At 38.7% G+C, this 19,395-nt stretch overlaps 1 non-coding gene across 1 annotated transcript; it reads left to right on the forward strand.

Moving 5' to 3' along the window:
* The first annotated feature begins 9,768 nt into the window (after positions 1-9,768).
* LOC112788314 (small nucleolar RNA R71) lies at positions 9,769-9,876 on the forward strand. Its single transcript, XR_003195682.1, has one exon. It is a non-coding gene; the product is annotated as a small nucleolar RNA R71 (small nucleolar RNA).
* Positions 9,877-19,395: the final 9,519 nt, after the last annotated feature.

A 19,395-nucleotide genomic window follows, 5' to 3' on the forward strand; every position in this document is an offset into this window, starting at 1 on the left:
ACGCCAGAAACAGGCACCAAGCTGGCGTTTTACGCCATAAACAAGCATCTGCCTGGTGTTAAACGCCAAAAACAAGCTACATTTGGGCATTTAACACCAGAAACAAGTTACATTTGGGCGTTTAACGCCATAAACAGGCAGCAGTCTGGCGTTAAATGCCAGGATTGCACAGCAAGGGCGTTTTACACGCCTAATTGGAGTAGGGATGTTAAGTCCTTGACCCCACTTGATCTGTGGACCCCACAGGATCCCCTCAGGATCTGTGGATCCCACAGGATCCCCACTTTTTCTTCTCTCCTCTTCACACCTTTTCATAACTCTCTTCCCCAAATACCCTTCACCAATCACCTCAATCACTCTTTTCCATCACCTCTTCACCACTCACATCCGTCCTCTCTTCCCCATAAACCGCACCTACCTTCAAAATTCAAACTAATTTCCCTCCCAAACCCAACCCTAATGGCCGAACTCTACACCCCCTCACTCCTATATAAATCCCTCACTCCTTCTTCATTTTCACACAACACAACCCTCTCTTTTTCTCCTTGGCCGAATACATCTTCTTCCCCCATCTCCTCCATTTTCTTCTTCTTCTACTACTTTTTTTTCTTCTTTTGCTCAGGGACGAGCAAACATTTTAAGTTTGGTGTGGTAAAAGCATAGCTTTTTGTTTTTCCATAACCATATATGGCACCTAAGGCCAGAGAAACCTCTAGAAAGAGGAAAGGGAAGGCAATTGCTTCCACCTCTGAGTCATGGGAGATGGAGAGATTCATCTCAAAGGTCCATCAAGACCACTTCTATGAAGTTGTGGCCAAGAAGAAAGTGATCCCTGAGGTTCCTTTCAAACTCAAAAAGAATGAGTATCCGGAGATCCGACATGAGATTCGAAGAAGAGGTTGGGAAGTTCTCACCAACCCCATTCAACAAGTCGGGATCCTAATGGTTCAAGAGTTCTATGCAAACACATGGATCACTAGGAACCATAATCAAAGTGTGAACCCGAATCCAAAGCATTGGCTTACCATGGTTCGGGGGAAATACTTAGATTTCAGTCCGGAAAATGTAAGGCTGGTGTTCAACTTGCCAATGATGGAAGAGAACGCACGCCCCTACACAAGAAGGGTCAACTTTGATCAAAGATTGGACCAAGTCCTCATAGACATATGTGAGGAAGGAGCTCAATGGAAAATTGACTCAAGAGGCAAGCCGGTTCAATTAAGAAGGCATGACCTCAAACCAGTGGCTAGGGGATGGCTAGAGTTCATTCAACGCTCAATCATTTTTACTAGTAACCGGTCTGAAGTTACTATAGACCGGGCCATCATGATCCATAGTATCATGATTAGAGAGGAGGTGGAAGTTCATGAGATTATACCTCAAGAACTTTACAAGGTGGCTGACAAGTCCTCCACTTGGGCAAGGTTAGCCTTTCCTCACCTCATATGCCACCTCTGCAATTCGGTTGGAATTGATATAGAGGGAGACATCCTTATTGAAGAGGACAAGCCCATCACTAAGAAAAGGATAGAGCAAACAAGAAATCATGGACCTCAACAAGAGTATGAGGAAACTCCCCACCATGAAATCCCTGAGATGCCTCAGGGGATGCATTTTCCTCCACAAAACTATTGGGAGCAAATCAACACTTTCCTAGGAGAATTAAGCTCCAACATGGGACAACTAAGGATGGAGCACCAAGAGCATTCCATCATCCTCCATGAAATTAGAGAAAATCAAAGAGCTCTGAGGGAGGAGCAACAAAGACAAGGAAGAGACATAGAGGAGCTCAAAAGCACCATTGGTTCTTCAAGAAGAGGAAGACGCCACCCTCACTAAGGTGGACTCATTCCTTAATCTCCTTGTCTATTTATTTTCTGTTTTCGGTTTCCATGCTTCATGTTTAATTATGTTTGTGTCTTTACTATATGATCATTTATGTTTAAGTGTCTATGTCTTAAAGCTATGAATGTCCTATGAATCCATCACCTCTCTTAAATGAAAACTGTTTTAAAAACAAAAGAACAAGAAGTACAGGGTTTCGAATTCATCCTTGAAACTAGTTTAATTATTTTGATTTGGTGACAATACTTTTTGTTTTCTGAATGAATGCTTGAACAGTGCATATGTCTTTTGATATTGTGGTTTATGAATGTTAAATATGTTGGCTCTTGAAAGAATGATGAAAAGGAGAAACGTTATTTGATAATCTGAAAAATCATAAAAATGATTCTTGAAGCAAGAAAAAGCAGTGAATATAAAAGCTTGCAGAAAAAAATAGCAAAAAAAAAAGCAAGCAGAAAAAGCCAAAAGCTCTTTAAACCAAAAGGCAAGAGCAAAAAGCCAATAGCCCTTAAAACCAAAAGGCAAGGGTAAATAAAAAGGATCCAAGGCTTTGAGAATCAGTGGATAAGAGGGCCTATAGGAATAAAATCCTGGCCTAAGCGGCTAAACCAAGCTGTCCCTAACCATGTGCTTGTTGCGTGAAAGTGTCAAGTGAAAACTTGAGACTGAGCGGTTAAACTCAAGGTCCAAAGCAAAAAAAGAGTGTGCTTAAGAACCCTGGACACCTCTTATTGGGGACTTTAGCAAAGCTGACTCACAATCTGAAAAGGTTCACCCAGTTATGTGTCTGTGGCATTTATATATCCGGTGGTAATACCGGAAAACAAAGTGCTTAGGGCCACGGCCAAGACTCATAAAGTAGCTGTGTTCAAGAATCAACATACTAAACTAGGAAAATCAATAACACTATCTGAACTCTGAGTTCCTATAGATGCCAATCATTCTGAACTTCAATGGATAAAGTGAGATGCCAAAACTATTCAAGATACAAAAAGCTACAAGTCCCGCTCATCTGATTGGAACTAAGTTTCATTGATATTTTGGAATTTATAGTATATTCTCTTCTTTTTATCCTATTTTGGACTTTACTATGAGTTTGTGTGTTTTTCTGTGATTTCAGGTAATTTCTGGCTGAAATTGAGGGACTTGAGCAAAAATCAGATTCAGAGGTTGAAGAAGGACTGCAGATGCTGTTGGATTCTGACCTCCCTGCACTCAAAGTGAATTTTTTGGAGCTACAGAACTCCAAATGGTGCACTCTAAATTGCGTTGGAAAGTAGACATCCAGGGCTTTCCAGAAATATATAATAGTCCATACTTTGCCCGAGTTTAGACGACGAAAACTAGAGTTAAACGCCAGAAACAGGTTGCAAAGTGGAGTTAAATGCCAGAAACCGGTTACAAACTGGTGTTCAACTCCAAGAGAAGCCTCTACACGTGTAAAGCTCAATTCTCAGCCCAAGCACACACCAAGTGGGCCCCGGAAGTGGATTTCTGCATCATTTACTCATTTCTGTAAACCCTAGTAACTAGTTTAGTATAAATAGCACTCTTTATTATTGTATTCGAAGTCTTGGGGACTCTGGTTCCCCTCTGGGGCCGAGACCAATGAACTCCATTATCACTTATGTATTTTCAACGGTAGAGTTTCTACACACCATAGATTAAGGTGTGGAGCTTTGCTGTTCCTCATGAATTAATACAAAGTACTATCGTTTTTCTATTCAATTCAAGCTTATTCTGATTCTAAGATATTCATTCGCACTACAATATGAATGTGATGATCGTGACAGTCATCATCATTCCCAACCTATGAACGCGTGCCTGACAACCACTTCCGTTCTACCTTAGATTGAATGAGTATCTCTTGGATTCCTTAATCAGAATCTTCGTGGTATATGTTAGAATCCATGGACGGCCATTCTTGAGATCCAGAAAGTCTAAACCTTGTCTGTGGTATTCCGAGTAGGATCTGGGAAGGGATGGGTGCGACGAGCTTCAAATTCACGAGTGATGGACGTAGTGACAGATGCAAAAGGATCAATGGATTCTATTCCAGTATGATCGAGAACCGACAGATGATTAGCCATGCAGTGATAGCACATTGGACCATTTTCACTGAGAGGACAGGATGTAGCCATTAACAATGGTGATGCCTAACATACAGCTTGCCATAGAAAGGAGTATGAATGATTGGATGAAGACAATAGGAAAGCAGAGGTTCAGGAGGAACGAACGCATCTCTATATGCTTATCTGAAATTCTCACAAATGAATTACATAAGTATCACTATCTTTATTTTATATTTTATTTATCTTTTAATTACTAAATCTCCATAATCAATTGAATCCGCCTGACTGAGATTTACAAGGTGACCATAGCTTGCTTCAAGCCGACAATCTCCGTGGGATCGACCCTTACTCACGTAAAGTTTATTACTTGGACGACCCAGTGCAGTTGCTGGTTAGTTGTGTGAAGTTGTGACAAAGAACTAAGATCATGAACGTGCGTATGGAGTATTTTTAGCGCCGTTACCAAGGAATGGAACCGTCATGATTTCTGCGCACCAATACACATTCAAGCTTGTTTGCATGTAGAACGGAAGTGGTTGTCAGGCACGTGTTCATAGGTGAGAATGGTGATGAGTGTCACATAATCGTCACATTCATCATGTTCTTGTGTGCGAATGAATATCTTAGAATAAGAATAAGCATGAATTGAATAGAAGAACAATAGTACTTCGCATTAATACTCGAGGAATAGCAGAGCTCCACACCTTAATCTATGGTGTGTAGAAACTCCACCGTTGAAAATACATAAGAACAAGGTCTAGGCATGGCCGAATGCCCAGCCTCCCCAAATGGCATATGAATTCGAAAGATAGGGGAAAAGACCAATCCCTGATCAAGGATGATCAAAAGATGTAAAATAAATCCCTAAAAGTAGTTTTTATACTAAACTAGTAGCTAGGGTTACATAAGATAAGTAAATGATGTAGAAATCCACTTCTGGGCCCACTTAGTGTGTGCTTTGGCTGAGCATTAAGCTTTCATGTGTAGAGACTCTTTTTGGAGTTAAACGCCAGGTTGTAGCCTGTTTCTGGCGTTTAACTCTTATTTGCAACCTGTTTCTGGCGTTTAACTCTAGAATAGGGCAAGAAGTTGGCGTTTGAACGCCAATTTTTGTCATCAAAACTCAGGCAAAGTATGGACTATTATATATTGCTGGAAAGCCCTAGATGTCTACTTTCCAACGCAATTGAGAGCGCACCAATTTAGTTTTTGTAGCTCCAGAAAATCCACTTCGAGTGCAGGGAGGTCAGAATCCAACAACATCTGCAGTCCTTCTTCAGCCTCTGAATCAGATTTTTGCTCATGTCCCTCAATTTCAGCCAGAAATTACCTGAAATCACAGAAAAATACACAAACTCCTAGTAAAGTCTAGAAATGTGATTTTTATTTAAAAACTAATAAAATTATATTAAAAACTAACTAAATCATACTAAAAACTATGTAAAAACAATGCCAAAAAGCGTATAAATTATCCGCTCATCACAACACCAAACTTAAATTGTTGCTTGTCCCCAAGCAACTGAAAATCAAATAGGATAAAAAGAAGAGAATATACTATAAATCCCAAAATATCAATGAAACTTAGCTCCAATCAGATGAACGGGACTAGTAGCTTTTTGCCTCTGAACAGTTTTGGCATCTCACTTTATCCTTTGAAGTTCAGAATGATTGGCATCTATAGGAACTCAGAATTTAGATAGTGTTATTGTTTCTCCTAGTTCAGTATGTTGATTCTTGAACATAGCTACTTTATGAGTCTTGGTCGTGGCCCTAAGCTCTTTGTTTTCCAGTATTACCACCGGATACATAAATGCCACAGACACATAATTGGGTGAACCTTTTCAGATTGTGACTCAGCTTTGCTAAAGTCCCTAATTAGAGGTGTCCAGGGTTCTTAAGCACACTCTGTTTTTGCTTTGGACCTCGACTTTAACCGCTCAGTCTCAAGCTTTTCACTTGACACCTTCACGCCACAAGCACATGGTTAGGGACAGCTTGGTTTAGCCGCTTAGGCCAGGATTTTATTCCTTTGGGCCCTCCTATCCACTGATGCTCAAAGCCTTGGATCCTTTTTACCCTTGCCTTTTTGTTTTAAGGGCTATTGGCTTTTTCTGCTTGCTTTTTTTCTTTTTCTTTCTTTTTTTTCGCCTTCTTTTTTTTTTGCAAGGTTTTCTCTATTCACTGCTTTTTCTTACTTCAAGAATCATTTTTATGATTTTTCATATCATCAAATAACATTTCTCCTTTTTCATCATTCTTTCAAGAGCCAACAATTTTAACATTCATAAACAACAAATTCAAAAGACATATGCACTGTTCAAGCATTCATTCAGAAAACAAAAAGTATTGTCACCACATCAAAATAATTAAACTAGTTTCAAGGATGAATTCGAAATCATGTACTTCTTGTTCTTTTGTGATTAAAAGCATTTTTCATTTAAGAGAGGTGATGGATTCATAGGACATTCATAGCTTTAAGACATAGACACTTAAACACTAATGATCATATAGTAAAGACACAAACATAAATAAACATAAAGCATAGAGAATGAAAACATAAAAAATAAATAGACAAGGAGATTAAGGAACAGGTCCACCTTAGTAAGGGTGGCATCTTCTTCCTCTTGAAGAACCAATGGTGTTCTTGAGCTCCTCTATGTCTCTTCCTTGTCTTTGTTGTTCCTCCCTCATAGCTCTTTGATCTTCTCTAATCTCATGGAGAATGATGGAGTGCTCTTGGTGTTCCATCCTTAGTTGTCCCATGTTGGAACTTAATTCTCCTAGGGAGGGGTTGATTTGCTCCCAATAGTTTTGTGGAGGGAAGTGCATCCCTTGAGGCATCTCAGGGATTTCATGGTGAGGAATTTCCTCATACTCTTATTAAGGTCCATGATCTCTTGTTTGCTCCATCCTTTTCTTAGTGATGGGCTTGTCCTTATCAATGAGGATATCTCCCTCTATGTCAATTCCAGCCGAATTGCAGAGGTGGCAAATGAAGTGAGGAAAGGCTAACCTTGCCAAAGTAGAGGACTTGTCAGCCAGTTCTTTGGGTTTGGGTTCATACTTTGATCATGGTTCCTAGTGATCCATGCGTTTGCATAGAACTCTTGAACTATTAAGATTCCGACTTGTTGAATAGGATTAGAGAGAACTTCCCATCCTCTTCTTCTAATCTCTTGTCAGATCTCTGGATACTAGCTCTTTTTGAGCTTAAAAGGGACCTCAGGGATCACCTTCTTCTTGGCCACAACTTCATAGAAGTTGTCTTGATGGACCTTTGAGATGAATCTCTCCATCTCTCATGACTCAGAGGTGGAAGCAATTGCATTCCCTTTCCTCTTTCTTGAGGTTTCTCTGGCCTTAGGTGCCATTGATGGTTATGGAAAAACAAAAAGCAATGCTTTTATCACACCAAACTTAAAAGGTTTGCTCGTCCTCAAGCAAAAGAAGAAAGAAAGTAGTAAAAGAAGAAAAAAATGGAGGAGATGGAGTGAGAGAGTGTATTCGGCCAAGAGGAAGAAGTAGTGGTTGGGATGTGTGAAAATAGAGTAGTTTTAAGGGGTTTATATAGGGGTGGGGGGAAGGTTAGGTTTCGGCCATTAGGGTTGGGTTTGGAAGGGAAAGGAATTTGAATTTGGAGGTAGGTGGGGTTTATGGGGAAGAGGTAAAAAGGTGATTGGTGAAGGGTATTTGGGGAAGAGTGTTATGAGAAGGTGTGAAGAGGAGAGAAGAAGAGGTGTGGTAGGTGGAGATCCTGTGGGGTCCACAGATCCTAAAGGGTCAAGGACTTAGCATCCCTGCTCCAAGTAGGCGTGCAAAACGCCCTTAGAATGCATGTCTGGCATTAAACGCCAGTTTGCTGCTTATTTCTGGCGTTTAACGCCAGCTTTTCTCCCATTCTTGGCGTTAAACGCCAATTCCATGCTCTGTTCTGGCGTTAAACGCCAGTCTGGTGGTTCTTACTGGCGTTTAAACGCCAGTAAGCTCTTCCTCCAGGGTGAGCTGTTTTTAATGCTGTTTTTTATTCTGTTTTTGATTTTTCAGTAGTTTTTGTGACTTCACATGATCATCAACCTAAACAAAACATAAAATAGCAATGGAAAATAAATAGATATAATTAAATAACATTGGGTTACCTCCCAACAAGAACTTCTTTAATGTCAATAGCTTGACAGTGAGCTCTCATGGAGCCTCACAGAAAATCAGAGCAATGTTGGGGCCTCTTAACACCAAACTTAGAGTTTGGTCGTGGCTTCCTAACACCAAACTTAGAGTTTGAATGTGGGGGTTTTGTTTGACTCTATATTGAGAGAAACTTTTCATGTTTCCTCTCCATGGTTACAGAAGGAGAACCTTAAGTCTTAAATACAAGGTAGCCCTCATTCAACTGAAGGACCAACTCTCCTCTGTCAACATCAATCACAGCTTTTGCTGTGGCTAGGAAGGGTCTGCCAAGGATGATGGATTCATCCTCATCCTTCCCAGTGTCTAGGATTATGAAATCAGCAGGGATGTAAAGGCCTTCAACCTTTACTAACACGTCCTCTACTAGTCCATAAGCCTGTTTCATTGATTTGTCTGCCATCTCTAATGAGATTCTTGCAGCTTGTACCTCAAAGATTCCCAGTTTCTCCATTACAGAGAGTGGCATGAGGTTTATCCCTGACCCAAGGTCACACAGAGCTTTCTCAAAGGTCATGGTGCCTATGGTACAAGGTATGAAGAACTTTCCGGGATCCGGTTTCTTCTGAGGCAATGTCTGCCTCATTAGTGCACTCAGTTCATTGGTGAGCAAGGAGGGTTCATCCTCCCAAGTCTCATTACCAAATAAACTGGCATTCAACTTCATGATTGCTCCTAGATACTTAGCAACTTGCTCTGCAATGGTTTCTTCATCCTCTTCAGAGGAAGAGTATTCATCAGAGCTCATGAATGGCAGAAGAAAGTCCAATGGAATCTCTAGGGTCTCTGTATGAGCCTCAAATTCCTTTGGTTCCTAAAAAGGGAACTCCTTTCTTTCCAGAGGATGTCCTAAGAGGTCTTCCTCACTGGGATTCACGTCTTCCTCCTCCTCTGGGCATTCGGTCACACCAAGTAAAGTTATGGCCTTGCACTCTCTCTTGGGATTTTCTTCTGTATTGCTTGGGAGAGTACTGGGAGGAGTTTCAGTAATCTTCTTACTCAGCTGACCCACCTGTGCCTCCAAATTTCTAATGGAGGACCTTGTTTCATTCATGAAACTTAGTATGGTCTTGGATAGATCAGAGACTATGGTTGCCAGGCCAGAATGGCTCTGTTCAGAATTCTCTGTCTGTTGCTAAGAAGATGATGGAAAAGGCTTGCTATTGCTAAACCTATTTCTTCCACCATTATTATTGAAGCCTTGTTGAGGCTTCTGTTGATCCTTCCATGAAAGATTAGGATGATTTCTCTATGAAAGATTATAGGTGTTTCCATAGGGTTCTCCCATGTAATTCACCTCTGCTATTGCAGGGTTCTCAGGATCATAAGCTTCTTCTTCAGAAGATGCTTCTTTAGTACTGTTGGATGCAGCTTGCAATCCATTCAGACTCTGAGAAATCATATTGACTTGCTGAGTCAATATTTTGTTCTGAGCTAATATGGCATTCAGAGTATCAATTTCAAGAACTCCCTTCTTCTGAGGCGTCCCATTGTTCACAGGATTCCTCTTAGAGGTGTACATGAACTGGTTATTTGCAACCATTTCAATGAGTTCCTGAGCTTCTGCAGGGGTTTTCACGTGAAGAGAGCCTCCTGCAGAATGGTCCAATGACATTTTTGACAACTCAGACAGACCATCATAGAATATACTTATGATGCTCCATTCTGGAAGCATGTCAGTAGGACACCTTTTGATCAGTTGCTTATATCTTTCCCAAGCTTCATAGAGGGATTCTCCTTCCTTCTGTCTGAAGGTTTGGATTTCCACTCTAAGCTTGCTCATCTTTTGAGGTGGAAAGAGTTTGGCCAGGAAAGCACTGACTAGCTTATCCCAAGAGTTCAGGCTATCCTTAGGTTGTGAATCCAACCATGTTCTAGCTCTATCTCTTACAGCAAAAGGGAAAAGCATAAGCCTGTAGACCTCGGGATCAACTCCATTGATCTTGACAGTGTCACAAATTTGCAATAATTCAGCTAAAAATTGATGAGGATCTTCCATTGGAAGTCCATAGAACTTGCAATTCTGCTGCATTAGAGAAACTAATTGAGGCTTAAGCTCAAAGTTGTTTGCTCCAATTGCAGGAAGTGAGATGCTTCTTCCATAGAAGTTAGAAGAGGGTGCAATAAAGTCACCAAGCATCTTCCTTGCATCTCCACCATCTTATTAGGTTCGGCCATGTCTCCTTCTTCTTCGAAAATTTCTATCAGATCCTCTTCAGAGGGTTGTGCCTTAGCTTCCCTTAGCTTCCTCTTCAGAGTCCTTTCAGGTTCAGAGTCAGCTTCAACAAGAATGTTCTTATCCTTGTTCCTGCTCATATGAAAAAGAAGAGAACAGAAAAGAAAATATGAAATCCTCTATGTCACAGTATAGAGATTCCTTATGTGAGTATAAGAGAAGAAGAATAGAAGGAGGAGAAGAGAAAAACTCGAACACAGAGAAGAAGAGAGGGTTCGAATTTTGAGTGGAAGAGGAGTGTTAGTAAATAAATAAATAAATAGAAAGAGATGATAGAGGGAAGAATTCGAAATTTAAATAAAATGAAATAAAAATATTTTTGTTTTTATTTTGACTATTAATTAGAATTCGAAATTTAAGAAGGAAAATAAAATTAAATTAAAATTTAAAACAAATAGTTAATTAAAAAGAAATTTTGAAAAAGAGGGGAGGGGTTTTCGAAAATTGGTGAGAAAAAAGTTAGTTAGGTGGTTTTGAAAAAGATATGATTGAAATAGAAAACTTTTAAAAATAAACCAAAAAGTCAAGTAGTTAATTGAAAAAGATTTGAAAATTAAATTTGAAAGGGTGAGAAGTTAGAAAAGATTTTGAAATTGATTTTGAAAAAGATATGATTCAAATTTAATTTGCAAAAGATTTAAAAAGGAAATTAAAAAGATTTGATTTTTGAAAATTAAAGTTGATTACTTGACTAACAAGAAACTAAAAGATAGGATTTTAAAATGTAAAGAATGAACCTTTCTTAATAGGCAAGTAACAACTTGAGATTTTTTAATCAAAATATTAAAAGTTAGCAATGAATTCGAAAATATGAAACAAAAATAAGAAAAAGATTTTTGAAAATCATTTTGAAATTTTCGAAAATATTAAGAAGAAAATTGAAAAAGATTTGATTTTTTGAAAAAGTTTTGAAAAGATAGGATTTTTAAATTGAAAATTTTGACTTGACTAATAAGAAACAACTAAATTTTAAAACTTTTTGACTAAATCAATTCAAAATTTTCGAAATTTATGAGAAGAATAAGGGAAAGATATTTTTTTATTTTTGAATTTTTATGAAGAGAAAGAAAAACAATAAAAAGACTCAAAACATGAAAATTATAAATCAAAACACACAATGCATGCAAGAACACTTTGAATGTCAAGATGAACACCAAGAACACTTTGAAGATCAATATGAACACCAAGAATTTATTTTTGAAAATTTTTAAGAAAAGAAAAACATGCAAGACACCAAACTTAAAAAAATTTTACTCTATAGATACTAATAATTCTAAAATGCATATGAAAAATATGAAAAGACACCAAACAAGAAGATGCAAAGATCAAACAAGGAAATTCATCAAGAACAGCTTGAAGATCATGAAGAACATTATGCATGAGTTTTCGAAAATTTAAAGAAATTAAAAAGATGCAATTGACACCAAACTTAAAAATTGACACTAGACTCGAATAAGAAACATCAAATTTTTTTTGGTTTTATGATTTTATTAATTTATTTTTGTATTTTTCGAAAATTGTTTGGAAAAAGAAAAATAAGGATTTCAAAATTTTTAATGAGAATTCCAGGAATCATGCAATGTCAGCCTAAAACTCCGATCCAGGAATTAGACATGGCTTACTAGTCAGCCAAGCTTTCAGTGAAAGCTCCGGTCCAAAACACTAGACATGGCCAATGGCCAGCCAAGCTTTAGCAGATCATTACATACAACAGCTAATTTGCTGAGAAAGACAAAGAAGCTCTTCTAAGGATAGTTGAAACCTTGGTCCAAAAGATTAGACATGGCTTAACAGCCAGCCAGGATTCAACATATCTCATGAAACTCTAGAATTCCTTCTTAAAAATTCTGAAGTCATAGAAGAATTTATTTTTTTTTGAAAATTTTTTTCGAAAATAAAAATAATAAAAACACAAAGCTTAAAATTAAAATAAAATTACCTAATCTGAGCAACAAGATGAACCGTCAGTTGTCCAAACTTGAACAATCCCCGGCAACGGCGCCAAAAACTTGGTGCATGAAATCATGATTGTTCATTCCCCATCAACGGCGCCAAAAACTTAGTACGCACGTTTGCAATCTTGAATTCTTTTTCACAATTTCGATACAACTAACCAGCAAGTGCACTGGGTCGTCCAAGTAATAAACCTTACGTGAGTAAGGGTCAATCTCACGGAGATTGTCGGCTTGAAGCAAGCTATGGTCACCTTGTAAATCTCAGTCAGGCGGATTCAAATGGTTATGGAGATTTTGATAATTATGATATAAAATATAAAATAGGATAGAAATACTTATGTAATTCATTGGTGAGAATTTCAGATAAGCGTATGGAGTTGCTTTTGTTCCTTCTGAACCTCTGCTTTCCTACTGCTTTCATCCAATCATTCATACTCCTTTCCATGGCAAGCTGTATGTTGGGCATCACCGTTGTCAATGGCTACATCTCGTCCTCTCAGTGAAAATGGTCCAAATGCGCTGTCACTGCATGGCTAATCATCTGTCGGTTCTCGATTATGTTAGAATAGGATCCAGTGATCCTTTTGCGTCTGTCACTACGCCCAACACTCACGAGTTTGAAGCTCGTCACAGTCATCCCTTCCCAGATCCTACTCGGAATACCACAGACAAGGTTTAAATTTTCCGGATCTCAAGAATGGCCGCCAATAATTCTAGCCTATACCACGAAGGTTTTAATCTTAGATTAGAAACCCAAGAGATACATATTCAAGCTTGTTTGCATGTAGAACGAAAGTGGTTGTCAGGCATGTGTTCATAGGTGAGAATGGTGATGGGTGTCACATAATCATCACATTCATCATGTTCTTGTGTGCGAATGAATATCTTAGAATAAGAATAAGCGTAAATTGAATAGAAGAACAATAGTACTTTGCATTAATACTCAAGGAACAGCAGAGCTCCACACCTTAATCTATGGTGTGTAGAAACTCCACCGTTGAAAATACATAAGAACAAGGTCTAGGCATGGCTGAATGGCCAGCCTCCCCAAATGGCATATGAATTCGAAAGATAGGGGAAAAGATCGATCCCTGATCAAGGATGATCAAAAGATGTAAAATAAATCACTAAAAGTAGTTTTTATACTAAACTAGTAGCTAGGGTTACATAAGATAAGTAAATGATGTAGAAATCCACTTCCGGGCCCACTTGGTATGTGCTTGGGCTGAGCAATGAGCTTTCATGTGTAGAGACTCTTTTTGGAGTTAAACACCAGGTTGTAGCCTGTTTTTGGTGTTTAACTCTCATTTGTAACCTGTTTCTGGCGTTCAACTCCAGAATAGGGCAGGAAGTTGGCGTTTGAACGCCCGTTTTTGTCATCAAAACTCGGGCAAAGTATGGACTATTATATATTGCTGGAAAGCCTTGGATGTCTACTTTCCAACGCAATTGAGAGCGCGCCAATTGGGTTTCTGTAGCTCCAGAAAATCTACTTCGAGTACAGGGACGTCAAAATCCAACAGTAGCTGTAGTCCTTCTTCAGCCTCTGAATCAGATTTTTGCTCAAGTCCCTCAATTTCAGCAAGAAATTACCTGAAATCACAGAAAAACACACAAAATCCTAGTAAAGTCAAGAAATGTGATTTTTATTTAAAAACTAATAAAATTATATTAAAAACTAACTAAATCATACTAAAAACTATGTAAAAAACAATGCCAAAAAGCATATATATTATCCGCTCATCAAAGAGTAAGCCCAGAGATTAAGTTTGGTGCAATACAAGGATCACCTAGCAAGCCCAATTCTACTCAATCTGAAAGCACTTAATATTTTGTTGAAAGCATGAATGTGGTTTAATGAGTTCAAAAGAGGATAGAAACAAAAGAAAATGAAAAGATTGGAGTTATTTCATTCTTATGAACACATTAAAAACACAATGATAAAACCAATTTATTAAGATGCAAGAGGATTAAGTTTGGTGTCCCAAGGGACACCCATCAGTTGCAATCCCACTTACCCGTAACAGGAAGGAATGTGAAAGATTCTTTTGTCATTATTAACAGGTTTCAGTTTCATTTTAAGGAGAAAAGATGGGACCCACATGGAGAATCACTCTTAAAGCAAGGGAGTCAAAGTGTACTTACACTTTGGAACTCAACACATGCAGAAGGCGCAGTGAGAAAAAGGTTGGCGCCTCTTCCCACGCTAGGCGCCACTCCCCAAGTGGGAAAATATTGAATCCTTTTTATTTCCCACCATTCAAATCACACCCTTCACCCTTTATAAAAGCCTCACCTTCCCAAACTCTTCTCCCACTTCAAACCCCTTATCACACACGAAAAAGAATCCAAACACCTTTCTTCTTCTTTTCTCTTTTCGCCTTCCACTACCTCTCTTCCCCTACTTCTTTCCTTTCTCTTGATTGGGACAATCAAGTCCTAAGTTTGGTGTTGAAGCAAAACCTTGTTTTGCTTGCCTCTTTTGCAACCTCCCTCCCCCCCTCCCCCAATTTTTTTTACAACCTCAAACACACTCTCTCAATCTAATAGTACCACAAAAAGGATCAGGCTCAAAGAAAAGAAAAACCAAGGAACCAACCTCTGGATCCTCAAGCTTATCTTTCAATGAATACAAGTTTCTCTTCGCATTCAACCAAAATCAATTCTATGGTTAGGTGAGTGAGAGGGAAATCATTCCAGAGGTTGGGTTCCAATTAGGGAGGAACGAGCATCTTGAGATCAACATTGAGATCAACAGTAGGGGCTGGTCACTCCTATGCAACCCACCAAGGAAGGTAGTTGAGAGCTTGGTGTGGGAGTTTTATGCTAACGCTGTGCCTCAACCAGGACAACACTATGGCTACATTAGCTATGTGAGGGGAAAGTCCATTGATTATAGTCCATCCAGCATAGAGAGGATTCTAATGGTGAAGAGGACAAGCTCCACTCGGAGCTATGAAGAAAGAATGAAGCAGCAAGACCCTAGGTTTGATGAAATCCTGAACGAGATTTACGTGCTGAACGTGCAATAGATGAAGGACAAGGATGGGATACCCAACCAATTGAGAAGAAGGGATCTGAGCCCCCAAGCTAGAAGGTGGCTGGAATTTGTAAGGAGGTCCCTAATCCCCACATCCAACACTTCAGAGGTGACCAAGGAGAGAGCTGTGCTCATATACAACATCATGAAAGGTGAGAATGTCAATGTGGGGGAGATGATTGCCAACAACATTAACAAGGTGCTGAAAAGCACTAGTGACAACACAAGGTTGGCATTCCCCAGTATCATACAGAGGTTATGTGATGAAGCTGGAGTTGAAAAGATCATTGATGAGGTGCTAGTAAAGCAAGACAAATTCATAACTGCCAAGAAAATGGCCAAGGTGGTGGCTGTTAACCCACTTCAGAGGGCCAAAGAACAAAGAGCTCATGCTCATGAGCCACATGTACAACAACAACAACAACAACAAGAAGAGGTAGAAGAGCAACCACACTTTCTAGCACTTCAACCACCACCACACTACCAATACCAACAATTTCCTAGAGGATTCAACTGGGAACAATTGTAAGGAGATGTACACCAAATGAAGGGAGACCTACACCACTTGAGGGAGGATGTTAACCAATTCAAGGAGACTCAGCAACAACAATGGAACCAAGTCAACCGGAACATCCAACAACTCCAAGGGAGTTGGGAGCAAATGAGGAGCGAGTAGCAGGAACAGTTCGACTGGGGAGAAATGAGAAGTGCACTTGACAAAATAGTGGAGCAGAACAAATGGCAACAAAGGAACCTCGCTGTGTTCAGAAATCTTTATGATGCCAGAACCATTTTGAGGAGGCAGTATGATATCAACACACAAGCGAAACTGAATCACTTGTGCAATGCTGTGGCTGCTATTAACCCCGGATACCCCACATTCATGCAAGGGATGGAGGAATTAAGCGCCAGAGAAGAAGAGATTCTAGCCAAACATAAGGAGGATGAAAGAAATTATATGAGAAGGCTAGGATTTTTGAAGCCTAAGGACACTCAAGCGCAAGAAAGATCCTCCAAGAAGGAAGAAGATGAACCATCCCCTTCCAAGAAGAAGGACAAAGGAAAGGGGCCAATGAACTGAAGATCTAAGCTGCTGAAGGTTGTTAAGTCCCATGGTTGACACCCTCTAATTTCTGAATCATGTTTAAGCTTTTGTTTGATTTACTTTCTTTCAAAAATAAATAAATCATGCTAGGGTAGTTTATGTTTTATGATTAGTTTTATTTCATGTTTGGAGTCCTTTATGAGTCCTCTAAACTACAAGAAAGAAAAGGCAATGTATTTCAAGTCTTCTTTTTCAACATGAATAAAGTAGAGCTTGTCTCCATAAGAATTGCTGTGAGCTATGCAAAAACAAGAGTAAGAGAAACCAAGGCCAAGAGAGATCATTCAACAAACTAAGAAACAAGGAACTAAGTGTAGAACCTTGAATGAACAAAAAAAGAAAATGAGTCATGGAAAGCAACTAGTCTTAGAATGAATAACAAGAAAAGGTTAAGGGGTGTTCCTTAAATATCCATATAACCAAGAAGTAGTAAGCAACAAAGACCCAAGACTCTGAGCATCAACTACTAGGATGAGATAGAAACATTAAAAAGCTCAAAAAGAGTCAAAGATTCTAGTAGATGCTTGTGGTGAAGATGTGTCAAGAAGAGACATGGGCAAGTAAATTCTTAGGGGTGCTTCAACACCTAGTACCCTAAAACCAACTGGTTTGAGAGTGCTAATTGAAAGCCTAATTAAAGGGTTGTCTTGAGATAGAACACTTAGAATCGTGGTTGATGAGCGGATAATTTATACGCTTTTTGGCATTATTTTTACATAGTTTTTAGTATGATTTAGTTAGTTTTTTAGTATATTTTTATTAGTTTTTAAATAAAAATAACATTTCTAGACTTTACTATGAGTTTGTGTGTTTTTCTATGATTTCAGGTAATTTCTGTCTGAAATTGAGGGACTTGAGCAAAAATCAGATTCAGAGGTTGAAGAAGGACTGCAGATGCTGCTGGATTCTGACCTTCCTGCACTCAAAGTGGATTTTCTGGAGCTATAGAAATCCAAATGGCGCGATCTCAATTGCTTTGAAAAGTAGACATCCAGGGTTTTCCAGCAATATATAATAGTCCATACTTAGCCTGAGTTTAGACAATGAAAACTGGCATTCAACGCCAATTCCATGTTGCATTCTGGAGTTAAACGCCAGAAACAGGTTGCAAAGTGGAGTTAAACGCCAGAAACAGGTTACAAACTGGCGTTCAACTCCAAGAGAAGCCTCTAAACATGTAAAGCTCAATGCTCAGCCCAAACACACACCAAGTGGGTCCCACAAGTGGATTTCTGCATCATTTACTCATTTCTGTAAACCCTAGTAACTAGTCTGATATAAATAGGACCTTTTACTATTGTATTAGACATCTTTGATTAGTTTTATGCTATCTTAGACCTTTATGGGGGCTGGCCACTCAGCCATGCCTGGACCTTGTTCTTATGTATTTTCAACGGTAGAGTTTCTACACACCATAGATTAAGGTGTGGAGATCTGCTGTTCCTCATGAATTAATACAAAGTACTATTGTTTTTCTATTCATTTCAAGCTTATTCCGATTCTAAGATATTCATTCTCACTTCAATATGAATGTGATGAACATGACAGTCATCATCATTCCCAACCTATGAACGCGTTCCTGACAACCACTTCCGTTCTACCTTAGATTGAATGAATATCTCTGGGATTCCTTAATCAAAATCTTCGTGGTATAAGTTAGAATCCATGGACGGCCATTCTTGAGATCCGGAAAGTCTAAACCTTGTCTGTGGTATTCCGAGTAGGATCTGGGAAGGGATGGCTGCGACGAGCTTCAAACTCGCAAGTGCTGGGCGTAGTGACAGACGCAAAAGGATCAATGGATCCTATTCCAGTATGATCGAGAACCGACAGATGATTAGCCATGCAGTGACAGCGCATTGGACCATTTTCACTGAGAGGACAGGATGTAGCCATTGACAACGGTGACACCTAACAAACAGCTTGCCATAGAAAGGAGTATGAATGATTGGATGAAGACAATAGGAAAGCAGAGGTTCAGGAGGAACAAGCATCTTCATACGCTTATCTGAAACTCTCACCAATGAATTACATAAGTATCTCTATCTCTAATTTACGTTTTATTTATATTTTAATTATCAAATATCCATAATCATATGAATCTGCCTGACTGAGATTTACAAGATGACCATAGCTTGCTTCAAGCCGACAATCTCCGTGGGATCGACCCTTACTCACGTAAGGTTTATTACTTGGACGACCCAGTGCACTTGCTGGTTAGTTGTGCGAAGTTGTGACAAAGAACTAAGATTATGAACGTGCGTATTAAGTTTTTAGCGCCGTTACCAAGGAATGAACCGTCACGATTTCCGCGCACCAAGTTTTTGGCGCCGTTGCCGGGGATTGTTCGAGTTTGGACAACTGAGGGTTCATCTTGTTGCTCAGATTAGGTAATTTTATTTTAATTTTAAGCCTTTTGTTTTTGTTCTTTTTATTTTCGAAAAATATTCAAAAAATTTTTTTTTTTCTTCTTTTTTGTTTTTTCCAAATAATTTTCAAAAAAAAAAACCAAAAAAAATTAATAAAATCATAAAACCAAAAATAATTTGATGTTTCTTGTTTGAGTCTAGTGTCAACTTTTAAGTTTGGTGTCAATAGCATGTTTTTATAATTTTCTTGCTTTTTTTCGAAAATTCATGCATGTGTTCTTCATGATCTTCAAGTTGTTCTTGATGATTTTCTATGTTTGATCTTTAATTTTTCTTGTTTTGTGTCTTTTCTTATTTTTTCGTATGCATTTTCAATTTGTTAGTGTCTAAAGCTTAAAAATTTCTAAGTTTGGTGTCTTGCATGTTTTCTTTTCTTAAAAATTTTTCAAAAATATGTTCTTGATGTTCATCTTGACATTCGAAGTGTTCTTGGTGTTCATCTTAACATTCATAGTGTTCTTGCATGCATCATTTGTTTTGATCCAAAATTTTCATGCATTGAGTCTTTTTGGTGTTTTTCTCTCTCATCAT

Source organism: Arachis hypogaea, chromosome 20, assembly GCF_003086295.3.
Source record: "Arachis hypogaea cultivar Tifrunner chromosome 20, arahy.Tifrunner.gnm2.J5K5, whole genome shotgun sequence".
Classification (NCBI taxonomy): domain Eukaryota; kingdom Viridiplantae; phylum Streptophyta; class Magnoliopsida; order Fabales; family Fabaceae; genus Arachis; species Arachis hypogaea.